This window comes from Lycorma delicatula, chromosome 13, assembly GCF_047948215.1.
Source record: "Lycorma delicatula isolate Av1 chromosome 13, ASM4794821v1, whole genome shotgun sequence".
NCBI classification, from domain to species: domain Eukaryota; kingdom Metazoa; phylum Arthropoda; class Insecta; order Hemiptera; family Fulgoridae; genus Lycorma; species Lycorma delicatula.
Window position 1 is genome coordinate 5,887,857 of NC_134467.1, and position 13,358 is coordinate 5,901,214.

The 13,358-nt window shown below is 30.4% G+C and overlaps 1 protein-coding gene and 1 long non-coding RNA gene across 2 annotated transcripts in view; one reads left to right on the forward strand and one right to left on the reverse strand.

Moving 5' to 3' along the window:
* The window catches only part of LOC142333566 (uncharacterized), a 156,058-nt gene extending 155,946 nt beyond the window's left edge, over positions 1 to 112 (reverse strand). The window contains exon 1 of the mRNA XM_075380866.1: positions 91 to 112. The gene's annotated coding sequence lies outside the window, so the exon portion shown is untranslated. The remainder of the gene's footprint in view (positions 1 to 90) is intronic.
* LOC142333574 (uncharacterized) overlaps positions 1 to 13,358 on the forward strand; it is a 29,770-nt gene that overhangs the window by 8,639 nt on the left and 7,773 nt on the right. The window lies entirely within an intron of this gene.

Genomic DNA, 13,358 nt, shown 5'->3' on the forward strand with positions numbered 1-13,358 from the left:
GCAAATAACTGCTTAAGTTAGTACTTAAGCAGTAACTTTAAGTGTAACTAAAAAATAATATGCAACTTAATCATATGTGTGTACACTCACCACTACACTTATTAATTACACATCCTGAAAATACATGTACGTAATAGACCTGAAATATAAAAAAAAACATACACAGACATGTACATACAAGTTTTCTTTATGTAAATCCAACTTAAATTAAAATTTTATACATTATAATAAAGAAAAGATAACCATTATTACTTCTCAAATAAGAAGTTTTATCTATCGCTTAACAGTAATATCTTTTTACAAGTTCACATCAGGCCTTTTACATTATCTAACCTGATTCTACATTCTCAATTAAATTAGGCAGGGAAAGGTTACTATTCTGAGGCCATTTAATAATAGATTAAGTTATATACATGCAGCACATTAAAAAAAATCTGCTTTAGAACTCAAAAAAATTAATAAGTCTAGCCGATTTAATTTAGAGACTAACATAGTACAAGCAAGCAGTTAAAAACGGTTTAGCCATTCTTACTGCTTGTTCCTTTGCACTAAAATCACACTCAGAAAGACTGGCAGACAGAGAGTTATGTACACACACCTTCCATGCAAGAATAAATATAAAACAGAAATTAACTTTAATGATATTCCTATTGAAGAGCACAGAGTTGTATCATGATTATAGTTTTTTTTATTACATTCTGAAAAAAAATTTATAAATGACAACTGTACTGGAGTTTATCAAAAACCCCAAGACTTCCAATTGTTATCAAACAAAACAGTTTTGTCTTGCTGATACAGGATTTACTAATGCGGATACAAGATATATAATGTTTTTTTTTTTTTTTTTTTTGGCTATAACTGTTTTAATTTTTATTATTAACAGCCAGGAAAGTCATGTTATACTTTGCCAGTATTTTTAAAATTATAAACACATGAAATAATATTTACGTATAAACACAATTCAAAAGGTGATGAAAATTATATGCGCCTACATTTATTTATATGTTGAACAGAGATGCAGAAAATTCAGGTTTTTTCATTTTTCGTCAGTGTTGTTGCTGATCAGCTGTTACACAATATTATGGGCAGCATTCAAGTCCAAGTAATGGTAAAATTACTTTCATTTTGATTCCGAAAGAGTACTGTAATAATTTACTAATTCAATATCCTAACATAAGCCATATAAATGAAAGATAGTTATCTGTCATTAGTTTTGAAAAACTGAATTAACTGCAATTCTCTGTAGGAGAATATCATACCCAACAATATTCTTATTCACTTTATATCTGCGAAATGTACCTGCAACAACAGGACCAAAATACTATCACAGATTTCAGGAAGCAATTCATTTGAATTTTAGTTACAGATTGGAGTGTCAATGGATAGATAAGCTATTCTACAGAGAAAAGAAATATAAATAGCGCCAGCACTTGCCTGAATGGATCGAGGGAATCCATGATAAAGCCTTAAACAGAGGAGTATTCAAAAATTAACAATTAATCATAAAATAAAAAATCCGATCAAGTCTTTTTAATTAAAACTAATTTAATTAAGTTAAAAATAAAAATAAAGAAATCATAAAGTTTATATTACTTTATTAAAAGAGAAGGTATGGCGATCATGTCGAAAATGAAGCAAATTTTTACATTTTTAGGATTTTTTGTGAATTTTTACATTTTAGGATCCAACTAGTTGATCTAAACCAAAAAAAATCTACTTATGCGCTTTTGACCTTACTTCTCAGGACTGATCAAATGGATCTTCAAATCAGGTCAAATATTTCTTCTATATATACTGATAATTTTTTTTTTAATTTCATTAAGGGGGTTGTAATAAAAACAATTTTGATTTTTTTCAAAGGCATTTTAGAGAAAAATGTATTAAAGTAAATTTATTACCTACAATGCATATATGAGTAATCCAAAAGATCTTTTTTAAAAATCAACCCCCACCTCTTAAAATTGAGATTTTGTGTAAATTAAAATTGAAAGTTTTTGTTCTTTTGCTCCAACTTCCTTCAGTTTTCAAAAAATCTTTAAAACTTATATACCATACACAGGATCATCAAGAAATGTCTATAATTTTGTTATAAATTAGACCCTGGATCTAAAATGCAGAAAAGTCTTTTTGAAAAAATGTTTTTTCTTATTATAGGAGTTATTAAAAGGTGTTAGATTTAGAGAAAACTTTATTTAAGTAAATTTTGTTAAGCTTAACCTATATATGAATAATTTTAGAAAACCTTTCCTTAAATTTTATTCCCAACTCTAAAAGATATATAATGTTTTTTTTTTTGGCTCTAACTATTTTAATTTTTATTATTAATAGCCAGGAAAGTCATGTTATACTTTGCCAGTATTTTTAAAATTATAAACACTAGAAATAATATTTACGTATAAACACAATTCAAAAGGTGATGAAAATTATATGAGCCTACATTTATGTATATGTTGAACAGAGATGCAGAAAATTCAGGTTTTTTCATTTTTCATTAATTATTATTTAAAAATCCATCAAACAAGAGTAATACTGTTTCTGTAAAAGAACATTTTTTAATTATATTTTAAATAAATGGATGGGAAATGTTTTTAAATGGTCCAGTAATTTACTAAAAATGGCAATGCAACCATTATTTCTTGTAAGCCCAAGTATTGTACTGTATTACATGAAAACATTTTGTTTCTGATTTGATGGAGGTAAATATTGTTATTATTTATGAATCTGTGACTATTCTTTTTAGCAGAGATGATTTCAAATTGCAGGCTATTATTCAAAATATTTTATGAAGTAGCTGTTGACTGATGGGGGTCAAATGGGACCCAAAATTTTTTTTGGCAATTATACTCTTATTTTTATTTTAGAGTATAATTGCCAAAAAAAATTTTGGGTCCCAAAATTGATGATAAAATCAAATTAATTTTGATGATTTGGTTAAGGGAATCTACTGGGATGGAAATGTTTTACTAAAAATTTATGCATTTAACACTGCATAATTTTTAATGTAAAAACATCAGTTGATCAAGTAAATCAAAATTTTTTAATGAGCATTTTGACCCTTTTTACAGTAGTACTCTAAATATTTAAATATCCTGTAAAGTGTTAACCTGGGATATGCAAACGTTTCCCGGCTTTTTTTTAAATATTTTTTGAGAAAAATTATTTTCAAAGAGAATGATTCAAACATCAAATATTTTAATTCTTGGTATTTAAGAGCACTAGAGTTTTTTAATTAAAGGGATTAGGGACTCTTGCAAGAGTCCCATGGAGGAGCAAGGGGACCCAAATATATTAGACCTATTATGATTTTTAATTTTTTCTGAAAATAGAACATTTCTTGAAGAACAATTCACATGCTATGATATTTTATTTTTCCCCGTGAAATCAGACAGTTGAAGGTGTTACAATGTTTTCATCTTGGTTGAAAAACCAAGAATGAAAACAGAATGTCTGACCATAAAGAATCTAATCACAAAATTTAATGGATAGCAAGTGTAGTGGATCAGTGGTTTTCTCAAAATATATATATTAATCATATTATTAATATATATTAGAAGGGGTACTACCAAAGGATGAAGTTTGAAGCATAGGGAGGTGATATGTACGATTGCTATCAATCTATGAACTTTGAAAGGATTATGCTTTAAAATACTGCAGAATTTTTCACACTGGTACAGTAATACTGGACAAAATCTGTGTCTTTCTATAGCAATAAGAGAAATCTTTATAATCTTATATACTGTCATATGATAGTATATGAGAGTATGTTAACTGTCATATGATAGTATATGAGAGTATGTTAACTGTCATATGACAGTATATGAGATTATTAAGTATAAATAGGCTTATCATATTTTTTTGGGTCCAACCCAGGACATATTTTTGAAATTACTTAAAAGTTTTAACAGTTTACTGAAACATTAAACTATTTTTATTCAGTTGTATTTTTCATTAGACATGACTTTTTTCAAAAATGGTTTGTTTATTTTAATTACATCATAAAATTCATAACAAGAAAATTCTAAATTAATTTTAACATTTAGCAGATGTTTAACAGTAGATACTGAAAGTCTACCCCTTTCTGCAGACCAAACATTCCCCGTAATTGAAAAAATTCTCTCAACTGGAGCAGATGTCCCAGGCAAAGACATCATAAACTCACCATTTTAGAAATGTTGTAACATGAAATATCAGTCTTTTGAAACACCTTAAAAATTGCTTTCCACTTCTTTTCAGTAGTATCTGGTACTTTTTCAGAACTTGAACCACAACCTACCGTTTGGTTTTGAATTACCTGGTTCAACATGTAAGTTCAGCAAATAGATCATCAATAGTTACAAAATCTTTTATAATTCCATTAACAACCTGTGCACTCTTCTAAATCAGACCAGGCAATTTCAGTTCGTAACTTTATCCACTGAAACTTATTAACTTTGTCAAAACTGGCTTTCCACAACTCTAGGCATTCGATATCAGAATTATAAAAATTGTCTAAGGTTGAGAAGAATTTTTGTTTTTGTTCCTGAACATCATTTTCTTTTAGAGTGCATAGCAATTCTTTGGCAGAAGATGGTATAAATCTGTGGGTTTTTCTTTCCTGAAGTTGACAAATTAATTCAGAATATGTGTGAAATGCTTCTGTTGCTGTGATAGAATTAGCTTTTAATTTCAGAAATATATTATTAAACGATTGTAGAGTACCATATAAAAATTTCAAAAGCAGTTCACTTTCTAGATTTCCAAAAAAATCAAATAATAATTTTGGGCATTTGTGACAAGATAAGTATGATTTTAGGCCATCAAAAATGGAAAGAATTCTTTCTATTGCAGGTATCAAACTAAGGAACCTCGTACTGCTATGAGATAGTACTTTTTGTAATCTGTTTCCAAAAATTCACAGAATTCTTTAAGTTATATGTGAAAATATAAGTTATAGTGCATATATGTGAAAATATTTATAAATTTTTATTACAATAACTTCTACGTCCAGGAGTGTTTGTATTGAATTGTGTACAATGTAGGCTGAATAACCAATTCCTAAAATAGGTCTATCTAAATCACTTTGAACTTTTCTGAACACATTTTCTTCACATTCCTTCTCCTCACAGCACCAAAATTACTATTAGTGTTATCAGCAGTATAACAAATCAACCTTTCTCCAAGTTTGTATTTTTTCACACACTGCAAAAGATACAGAGTCTAAATTTGAGCAGTTTCACCTGACACTTCATCAAAATTTAAAAGTTTAACTTGATTCCCTCCTCCAGACTGAAATATCGTACAAAATTGGAACAAATTTTATTTCACTTCTGTTTGAGCTATCCATCATTACTGTTACATAATTAATGAATTTCCAAAGAACTCAACATATCAAATAAATGGTGAAACAATAATTGCCTCGGTTTTGGTTCTAGCAGATGAAAATTTTGAGTCATATAACTTTTTAACCGGTTTAGATGTGCAGTCTGATGTTTTGAAACCGAGTTTGTGTCTAGCAGTGTGGTATGAAATTATAGCTTCTTTAACAGCACACTAGATCACTCTTATTGTTATTCCCATTTTTGGCTTTAAAAAAAATCTCATGTTTGCTGAAGCAGTACCATTAATAGCACTCCTATGGTTAGCTGTTTTCACATGGTCTTCAATATCACCCTTTCCTTTATGTGCAACAGAAAATTCTCCAGTACATAGTGTGCAATAAACACGTTCATTGTTACTGTCATTACACAATTTCATGTAATTGTATGACTGGCAAAGTCAAACTGAACACAATGCTAAAATCTTGGAAAGAGATTTTGCTTGATATCACCAAGTGCAATGAGAAATTAGATTTCACAGAGAAAAAAATAATTCCTCATCTCATCTCGCTGAACTGGGAGGGCTATTCAGAAATTAACTTCTGGTCCTTGGTATTGAGTGAAGGAATGGGGATAGTGATTCTATCTTTGTACAGTTGAATAACCCAATTCAGTGAGGTTTTATAGTAGTGTTACTGGAAATATCGCTCTCTTGTTTGTTCTTGTAAAACTATCATTCAAAATAGCTGCTGTTTAGAAAATCTCATTGATTGTGAAGTGTGTGTGGACCTCATCCATTTCCTTCATGCAAAAAACTTGTCAGATGTTGAAATTCATCGTGAATTTTCTGCAGTATATGGAAGAATATCATGAGTATTCATCTGAATATCTATGCGTAAGATTAACATGATTATCCACACAGTTGCCTGGTAAACTGTACTTTATCATGAGTAAAACATGATAAACCATCTAGTTTAACCATACAGTTTTAACCATCTAGTAAATTGTAACATGACATTGATTTCCAACTACCTGCACAACATACTGTTGTCTACTAACATACCTACCTTGAGGTTTTGGGGTGTTCCAAATTGCAGATTTAATATAGCCCTCCAGGTTGCTGTATTATCGTATCTGACTGAGTTTACATGGTGGTACCAACATCATGATTTTTTAATAAGTATTGGCAGACAAAGCAAGGTATTGGTCCCCTACACTAAAGATACGTTGATAATAGTTAGATTATTAAATTAAAGAAATAACAAGATCTAAGCTGTAAATACAGACAAAATAAAATAATTAATTTCTTGACAAATAACTGGATTGATTCAATATTAATTTCACTAGAGTTCAAAAACAAAAAAAAAAAAAACAACTTTAATTTAACCTAATAATAAACAGAGAATTAAAAAAAAGACTTTTTACAGATAAAGAAAAAAATAACTGCAAACAAATTACGGTCGTTTCACATGTTGTTCGTTGCATTGTGAAATGACTGAAATATAGTTCTAAACGCTGTATTTTAATAATGAAAATTTCCAACTTGCTTCCCTCTCCACAATAGATGTTTGAGACCAAAATACTCAATTTTTATCATGATGTACAGCATGGTGTGTTATAATGTTGAAGTGTATTTGTTATTCACTTTTCCCTGTTAGGAACTGAAATAATTTTAATCGTTAAACGTGATATTAAACGTGAAATAAAATATTTTAATAAGAAAAACTGGCATTAGTTTTGATTAAATATGATGTTTTAATATACTGAAAAGAGTCTGGAACAATAAAACAATGAAAAATATGCACTCTTATTTCCATTTTTTTTCTTTTCATCCTGTCTTTTGGGTTATGCAGAAGCAATTTGGCAGGATTTTATGGCCGGTACCCTTCCTGATGACAACCTTTAGGGCAATTGAAGTTTGTAAAGTTGCACTGCATGAAAAATTGCTTATACCCAGATATACTCCGACATTATCAGGTGCTCCTTTCCCACGTCTAACCTCTGAGAATGCCAAATGGCTTCTTCTGCTTATAATTTTCCATTAAATAAGTTACAAAAAAAAAAAATTGTTATGATATTGTCACTAGGCTTTGTCACTTAAAATTCGAACTTTTCATCTAGAATTCATTGATTTTATGTTATTATTAACTGGCATCAAGTAGGCAGAACAGAGGCAGGATCATGGCAAAGACTTTATGAGAATGTGCCACAACATTTTTTAATCATAGATTTTTCTTGAGAGTTAATAAAATAAACTGCGGAAAAATGCAGGGTTAACTGAACCTTACAACCCTCAATGTAATAAGGATAAAATCAAAACCTAAACCGACAACGATTGTTAATGTCTATATGCCTACAAGCGCCCATGATGATGATGAGGTAGAGTGTGTATATGAAGAGATTGATGAAGCAATTAAACACATAAAAGGAGATGAAAATTTAATAATAGTTGGAGATTGGAATGCAAGCACTGGAAAAGGCAAGGAAGGAAATATAGTGGGTGAATACGGGCTGGGCAAAAGGAATGAAAGAGGGGACTGACTTATAGAGTTTTGCACGAAGTATAATTTAGTAATTGCCAACACCCAATTTAAAAATCATTTTAGAAGAATACACACTTGGAAAAAGCCAGGCGATACTGCAAGGTATCAGATAGATTATATCATGGTTAAGCAAAGATTTAGAAATCAACTCGTTGACTGCAAAACTTACCCTGGAGCAGACATTGATAGCGACCATAATTTGGTGATAATGAAATGTAGATAGGGGTTTAAAAACCTGAAGACAAGGTGTCAGATGAATCGGTGGAATTTAAAGAAGCTTGCGGAAGAGGAGGTAAAGAAGATCTTTGAGGAGGACATCGCAAGAGGTATGAGTAAAAAAGATAAGGTAGAAAATGTAGAAGAGGAATGGGAGAATGTTAAAAAAGAAATTCTTAAATCAGCAGAAGCAAACTTAGGCGGAATAAAGAGAACTGGCAGAAAACCTTGGGTTTCAGACGATATATTGCAGTTGATGGATGAACGTAGAAAATATAAGAATGCTAGTGATGAAGAAAGTAAAAGGAACTATCGCCAATTAAGAAATGCTATAAACAGGAAGTGCAAACTGGCGAAAGAAGAGTGGATTAAAGAAGAATGTTCAGAAATGGAAAGAGAAATGAACATTGGTAAAATAGACGGAGCATACAGGAAAGTTAAGGAAAATTTTGGGGTATATAAATTAACATCTAATAATGTGTTAAACAAAGATGGTACACCAATATGTAATACAAAAGGTAAAGTTGATAGATGGGTGGAATATATTGAAGAGTTATACGGAGGAAATGAATTAGAAAATAGTGTTATAGAGGAAGAAGAGGAAGTTGACGAGGATGAAATGGGAGAAACAATACTGAGATCTGAATTTAAGAGAGCATTAAAAGATTTAAATGGCAGAAAGGCTCCTGGAATAGACGGAATACCTGTAGAATTACTGCGCAGTGCAGGTGAGGAAGCGATGATAGATTATACAAACTGGTGTGTAATATTTATGAAAAAGGGGAATTTCCATCAGACTTCAGAAAAAATGTTATAGTCATGATACCAAAGAAAGCAGAGGCAGATAAATGTGAAGAATACAGAACAATTAGTTTAACTAGTCATGCATTAAAAATCTTAACTAGAATTCTATACAGAAGAATTGAGAGGAGAGTGGAAGAAGTGTTAGGAGAAGACCGATTTGGTTTCAGGAAAAGTATAGGGACAAGGGAAGCAATTTTAGGCCTCAGATTAATAGTAGAAGGAAGATTAAAGAAAAACAAACCGACATACTTGGCGTTTATAGACCTAGAAAAGGCATTTGATAACGTAGACTGGAATAAAATGTTCAGCATTTAAAAAAAATTAGGGTTCAAATACAGAGATAAAAGAACAGTTGCTAACATGTACAGGAACCAAACAGCAACAGTAACAATTAAAGAACATAAGAAAGAAGCCGTAATAAGAAAGGGAGTCTGACAAGCATGTTCCCTATCTCCGTTACTTTTTAATCTTTACATGGAACTAGCAGTTAATGATGCATATCATTAGCACAAGCTAAACGAATATTTCTTCAGTAAGAAATATAATTTGTTTACATCAAAAATTAATTTAAATGTCAGGAAAAGATTTTTGAAAGTGTATGTTTGGAGTGTCGCTTTATATGGAAGTGAAACTTGGACGATCGGCTTCATTCGGAAAACTTATTTCATATTCTACTGCTGCAGCTGTAGCATTACCATTACAGACAGCCAAAATGTATACCACATCAGTGTATTTCTCTGTTGTAAATAAGTACAGTTTTTTCACGTTAAAAACCATAAGAAATCACTAATTATGTCCCTTAATTAACGTCCTAAAAATTTCAATACGATCTCATTTCACCTGGGTAGCTGAAATCGAGTGAAATTTTGCACAAGCCGTAACTTGCAAACAATCCGTTTTAGGACATATGTTTGTATGAATTTTTCCATTATTTTCACATGCAGAATAGGTTACAAAATTCCCGGGTGAGCTTAATGATACATCCTATTTATTTATAGTGTTTGCATAGAAAACATTAAAAAGTTTTGTAAATTTAATGTAAAAACATTAAAAAGTTTTTGGTGCTTAAAAGAGTTTTTGAAAGGAATTCAGGACTAGGTAAAGTTTGAATATCATTCTCATTCATCCTCTGAAGTATTATCTAAACGGTAGTTACCAGAGGCTAAACAGGAAAAAGAAAAGGTTATTTAGAGGTTAGATTCCACTTTAAGGAAAAATGTTTCTGACAAGACTTATGTATCATTGTCTCTAGAATCCAAATTCGAGGTGCAAATGTGTCCCATTTAAAAAAATTAACTTCTAATCTAGTTAGCCCTCCTCTGGTCAAAATCATAATTTTTTTTTTGCATCTTCCAGAAAAATCACTTCCTTCAATTTTAGAAAAGGAGGACGGGGGAGGTCTAGGACACCTGTTTTAAATATATCTATATATATATATTTAAGTAATATATATTACTTCATTTATATGAAGTAATGTTTTTTGTGCATGTCCCTTGTATTTTGAAAATATACACTCAGTCTGTCCATGTAATATTAACTACAGGTACTGTAATTTAATTTTATACTCATGGGTTTATGGGTTGTTTGATCAACAGTGTTTTATTGATTTGTCTTATAATGTAAATCTTTTTGTTTGTGTGTAGTTTTGAAAGTTACACACAAAAAATCTTTATGAAGTTTTATCGGTATACAGAAAGGTTGTAAATTACCTCCATATTTTAATTTGCTATAATATAAGAGATGTTTACAATATAAGAGATCACCTATTTTATTAATACATAACATCAGCACCAGCATTTCTCATGACTGTAAGTTTTGAGAATGTTTACAAAGCATTTCAGCATGAACTCTGCAGTGGAATATTGATCAGAATGCATCAAATTTATATCAACACTCGACTAAGAATTAAAAATGTAATAAAACTTCTACATCCACTTCCTTAAGAAAATTTTGCAGGGTATGACTTCAGGTTCAAGTAAAGCCCACACCTTTTATAAAACCTCACAACCTGGATGTAGAGGGTTGGCATCAAGCCAATATGATTGTTCTACAGATCATATTGGCTTTACATGGCAGTTTGTAATATTCTTAGGATCAAATACAGCAATATTTGATGAGTGGTCCAGCTACCATTGGTGAACTCATATTAAATACACTTCATAGTGGAAGGCTGACTGCATTAGCTGAAGTGATATAAAGCATTGTTGAGCATATTCTCCGATAAACAGGTACTGTTCTATTTCTACCCAAGTAAGTTCTAAGAAACAGAACAAAACTGTTTCATTATAATATATTATTAAATATAAAACTATTAGGAATTTAAAATAGTTACTTTACAACCAATCTATATATAACATTAAATATTTCATGTTAAATGTGTTTTTTTATATAACATTTTATCTATAAGTATGGGTATGTATCCATTAACATCGACTAAATATTTTATTACACAAGTTCTTTAATGTAGTTGTCAACTAAAATAATTCTTTTATTGTAATCATTACATAACATATTATATAGATCACATACAGGATGGATATATATGATACTCTATGAACTCGTCATTGCAAATCAGCTGATTTCAAAGTTGAGAGTTCTAAGATTCAAATCCTAGTAAAGGGAATTACTTTACATGGATTTCAATTAACCACACATCTCAGGAATGTTTAACTTGAGACTTACAAGACTACACTTCATTTACACTCATAAATATCCTCTGAAGTAATACCTTACGGTGGTTTGGGAGGCTAAACAGAAAAAAGAAAGAGATATGATATTCCACAGATAAAAAAAAATTGTTCCAACATTTACCTGGATATATTAAGAGAAATCACAGTAAAACTTAATTAATTAGACCAGTATTACAATGTAACAAAATTAAGTGACAGGTGTAAGATATAATAAGTGATAAAATAATAATTTTAAATAAAGAAGAAATCATTACTTGATTTCATGTCTGAACACAGGTATTGTCCAATATTTCACTAAAGTTTGATCAATATTTGCAATCATCTATAATCGTTCTCTGTTGCAAAATGATTTTGTGTATCTTCTCGTACTTTGATACTGTGTTCATCATTTTACAAACAGAGGTTGGACTGCTTCAGTCTTACCTCTGTTTATTTATAACAGTTCAGACTTGTTTTCCATCTTCACGGGTTACCTTTACTAGTTTGATGATCCATCTGAATATCTATGCGTAAGATTAACATGATTATCCACACAGTTGCCTGGTAAACTGTACTTTATCATGTGTAAAACATGATAAACCATCTAGTTTAACCATACAGTTTTAACCATCTAGTAAATTGTAACATGACATTGATTTCCAACTACCTGCACAACATACTGTTGTCTACTAACATACCTACCTTGAGGTTTTGGGGTGTTCCAAATTGCAGATTTAATATAGCCCTCCAGGTTGCTGTATTATCGTATCTGACTGAGTTTACATGGTGGTACCAACATCATGATTTTTTAATAAGTATTGGCAGACAAAGCAAGGTATTGGTCCCCTACACTAAAGATACGTTGATAATAGTTAGATTATTAAATTAAAGAAATAAGATCTAAGCTGTAAATACAGACAAAATAAAATAATTAATTTCTTGACAAATAACTGGATTGATTCAATATTAATTTCACTAGAGTTCAAAAACAAAAAAAAAAAAAAAACAACTTTAATTTAACCTAATAATAAACAGTTAATTAAAAAAAAGACTTTTTACAGATAAAGAAAAAAATAACTGCAAACAAATTACGGTCGTTTCACATGTTGTTCGTTGCATTGTGAAATGACTGAAATATAGTTCTAAACGCTGTATTTTAATAATGAAAATTTCCAACTTGCTTCCCTCTCCACAATAGATGTTTGAGACCAAAATACTCAATTTTTATCATGATGTACAGCATGGTGTGTTATAATGTTGAAGTGTATTTGTTATTCACTTTTCCCTGTTAGGAACTGAAATAATTTTAATCGTTAAACGTGATATTTAAACGTGAAATAAAATATTTTAATAAGAAAAACTGGCATTAGTTTTGATTAAATATGATGTTTTAATATACTGAAAAGAGTCTGGAACAATAAAACAATGAAAAATATGCACTCTTATTTCCATTTTTTTTCTTTTCATCCTGTCTTTTGGGTTATGCAGAAGCAATTTGGCAGGATTTTATGACCGGTACCCTTCCTGATGACAACCTTTAGGGCAATTGAAGTTTGTAAAGTTGCACTGCATGAAAAATTGCTTATACCCAGATATACTCCGACATTATCAGGTGCTCCTTTCCCACGTCTAACCTCTGAGAATGCCAAATGGCTTCTTCTGCTTATAATTTTCCATTAAATAAGTTACAAAAAAAAAAAAATTTGTTATGATATTGTCACTAGGCTTTGTCACTTAAAATTCGAACTTTTCATCTAGAATTCATTGATTTTATGTTATTATTAACTGGCATCAAGTAGGCAGAACAGAGGCAGGATCATGGCAAAGACTTT